This window comes from Scardinius erythrophthalmus, assembly GCF_964197995.2.
Source record: "Scardinius erythrophthalmus genome assembly, chromosome: 5".
In the NCBI taxonomy this organism is placed as follows: Eukaryota; Metazoa; Chordata; class Actinopteri; order Cypriniformes; family Leuciscidae; genus Scardinius; species Scardinius erythrophthalmus.
This window is the reverse complement of record NC_138225.1, coordinates 12,681,494-12,685,255: the sequence shown is the minus strand read 5'-3', so window position 1 is coordinate 12,685,255 and position 3,762 is coordinate 12,681,494. Positions and strand designations below refer to the sequence as shown.

General features: G+C 41.3%; 1 protein-coding gene across 1 annotated transcript in view; it reads left to right on the top strand.

The window, feature by feature from the left end:
• The window catches only part of gltpa (glycolipid transfer protein a), a 9,190-nt gene extending 8,498 nt beyond the window's left edge, over positions 1-692 (top strand). Inside the window, exon 5 of the mRNA XM_081365957.1 lies at positions 1-692. This exon is cut by the window's left edge and continues 617 nt beyond it. The gene's annotated coding sequence lies outside the window, so the exon portion shown is untranslated.
• Positions 693-3,762: the final 3,070 nt, after the last annotated feature.

The following is a 3,762-nucleotide window of genomic DNA, read 5'->3' as shown; positions in this document are numbered from 1 at the left end:
TTGCTTAAAAAAATACTTGAATATGACATAAAATATAAAGAAACGACTTCTTCACAAGTGACTGTAAAGCCACTCTATTGAGCGGTTAAACGTATTCAGTAAATTTTTAAACGTCTATATTCATTTCTTAGATTCTTAAATTCTATTATGACATTATATTATGATATGGATGACTGATCTTTGTAGTCTCAGTTGGTCTGCTGTTTTATTTATCTTAATATGATGGATAAGTATTGTTGGTTTGTAGTTTTCAACTTGTCATTCCCAACTCTCAAAGGTTAAATTCAATCAGGGTGCTTTTTAGATGTAAATGTTAATTTATTTAAATGATTTGCTTTTTATGCCAGGTGCCTTGTGATTTATTTTCTGACATTACAGACTTTCTTTCCACTTTGGCTTGGTAAAGCAAACTGATGTTATTTTAACCAATGGACTTTTTCTGTTCTTGTTGTCGTCAGCTGACTTGACGTCAATAAAAGCTCGTTTATTTAAAGCGAATTATTTTTGAAATAAATATCTCACTGGCATAGAGGACAGACAAAACTGAAGCAGTTCATCATGATGACCCCAATGTGATTGATGCATTCTGGTGCTGTTTTACTCTTCCACTGTAATTTATTATTTTAGTGTCTTACATTGATCATAGTTATGTATAGTGTCTTTAAAATCTCATTAAAACCAAGACCTTGCATAAGTTGTTTTGTGGTGTACTTTACTTTTGGCTGCACTAAAAAAAGGACCTTGCTTTATATTGTGTTTTATTTTATTTATTCTAGTAAAATCATACTATACTAAAGCCATTTAGGTGGACATTATTGAGTGCACTTATTCAATCTCACATTCAATCCCACACTACTGGAACTGTGTTAGAAATAAATTTGATTGTGATATGAGGGTAGGCAGGCATAGATTCAGAGACATAAGGTACTGTAAGTATTACACACAACAATGGAACAATAATAAAACAGTTAATGCATTGACTTTTACTTTTGATACTTAAGTAGCCCTACTTTTAAAAACGAGTAATTCTGTACTTTTACTTAAGTAAAAATCGGTCTTTACAACTTCTCATGGAGTATATTTGACCAGTAGTATCTGTACTTTCACTCAAGTTGTGTACTTTGTCCACCTCTGGTAAAATCATGTTAAATCATGATATATGTTTGGGCAGGAGCATTGCCTTGTTGAAAAATAACATCTCATCATTTCTCTTTAGATAACAACTTTTCATTTGAGCGAGCCGTTCTGCAATATTCTTCTGACCTCCAAAGCATTAAATGACTTTTCACAGTGAAGCATCATCAATACCAGCACCTAAAAAGGCTTCCAACACAATACCCCTTTCACACAGAGATTCCGGAAAATACACGGATAAAGTGACCCAGGATTTGACCCGGGTTCATTTGATTTTGGTTCATTCACACTGCCAGTGGCAATGTTACTAGGTCCCCAACCCAGCATCGCAGCATCAATCCAGTAGCACCTCACTGCAGTACATGAGATCCAGGGGGCGGAGTTGGATCCAGATCTAAGGTGTGGAGATTGGTAGGTTTAGGGATCAGGGGGCGGAGTTGGATCCAGATCGAAGGGGTGGAGATTGGTAGGTTTAGGGGTGGGTTTAGGGATCAGGGGGTGGAGTTGAATCCAGATCTAAGGGGTGGAGATTGGTAGGTTTAGGGGTGGGTTTAGGGATCAGGGGGTGGAGTTGAATCCAGATCTAAGGGGTGGAGATTGGTAGGTTTAGGGGTGGGTTTAGGGATCAGGGGGTGGAGATTGGTAGGTTTAGGGATCAGGGGGTGGAGTTGAATCCAGATCTAAGGTGTGGAGATTGGTAGGTTTAGGGATCAGGGGGCGGAGTTGGATCCAGATCGAAGGGGTGGAGATTGGTAGGTTTAGGGGTGGGTTTAGGGATCAGGGGGTGGAGTTGAATCCAGATCTAAGGGGTGGAGATTGGTAGGTTTAGGGATCAGGGGGTGGAGTTGAATCCAGATCTAAGGGGTGGAGATTGGTAGGTTTAGGGGTGGGTTTAGGGATCAGGGGGTGGAGATTGGTAGGTTTAGGGATCAGGGGGTGGAGTTGAATCCAGATCTAAGGGGTGGAGATTGGTAGGTTTAGGGGTGGGTTTAGGGATCAGGGGGTGGAGTTGAATCCAGATCTAAGGGGTGGAGATTGGTAGGTTTAGGGGTGGGTTTAGGGATCAGGGGGTGGAGATTGGTAGGTTTAGGGATCAGGGGGCGGAGTTGGATCCAGATCGAAGGGGTGGAGATTGGTAGGTTTAGGGGTGGGTTTAGGGATCAGGGGGTGGAGTTGAATCCAGATCTAAGGGGTGGAGATTGGTAGGTTTAGGGGTGGGTTTAGGGATCAGGGGGTGGAGATTGGTAGGTTTAGGGATCAGGGGGCGGAGTTGGATCCAGATCGAAGGGGTGGAGATTGGTAGGTTTAGGGGTGGGTTTAGGGATCAGGGGGTGGAGATTGGTAGGTTTAGGGATCAGGGGGCGGAGTTGGATCAAGATCGAAGGGGTGGAGATTGGTAGGTTTAGGGGTGGGTCTAGGGATCAGGGGGTGGAGTTGGATCCAGATCTAAGGGGTGGAGATTGGTAGGTTTAGGGGTGGGTTTAGGGATCAGGGGGTGGAGATGGGAAGGTTTAGGTATATGCAAGGTGGGAGGAGTCAACTCGTCCCCCTGGATTTCGTGCTCTGCAGTGAGGACCATCCCGGGTCGTGTTTGCGTTCTGGCAATTTCCCGGCAATTTGCCGGGATCATTGCGCTGTGTGAAAGGGGCGACACTCTTCCTCCATACTTCACGGTTGAGATGCATTTATTATTATATTTCTCAGATGCTTTCTTTGGAAGACACCGCTCGAGAGCATCACCAAGCAACTCGTGTTTCATTGTGATTCATCACTCCACATATTCTGCCAAAAACTTCATTCTGTGTTTGATGTTTTTCATGGCTTTTTAAGTAGGCCTAGTAGGCTACATTTGCTTAAATTTAGCTAATTTCCTGACCAATAGTTCGTGGTTAAGAAAATTAAAAAGCTTATGTTTAGCCATTTTAGGTATGGCCCATTTATTTTGTGTAAAATAAATATATAGTGTAATATTACAGTCTCCTGTACGCTGTTGCTTTAGGAGAACACCAGAGGGCGCCGTTCCCAACATTTTACATGTAGACGCCCGACAACAAAAAGCTTAGCGGTGCCAACCAACCGGTCATACCAGTTTATGAAAGACCTTATTCTTCACAGTATGTGTTCTTTGCCGGAGTATATTTAAATAGTTTTAACCGAATAAACTGTATGAGAGCACAACATGTTTCTATTATCCCTCCACTTTACAATCATGCACACAAACAGCTAAAACAAAGATAAAAACACATTTAGACAACCTTAAGTTAGGCGCGTTCTGAATAGCAAAATATGCAAATTAGACTAATATTTTGTTATAAGAGGAATGACCTATTTAGTATGCTTTCAAGGCTTTAAAATAATAATAGTAAAAAAAACTTTCTGGTAATATTGAGGGTTCGAATGTGAAATTTGTGAATAGTATCTGTTTACGGTTTTAGACGCCAGAAATAACTTCTTAGTGAAGTTAGACTGTTAATATTTCCTCTACCTACGAGAAAATAGCTCGAGTTCATAAGTTAGACGGTGAATGTTTTGTTTTAGCTTCAGAACTTAGTAAAAAAGATCCCAGTTTCTACATCTGAATAAGAGGGTTCGTCCACACCCCTGACGCTCATTACAGGTTTTCTATTC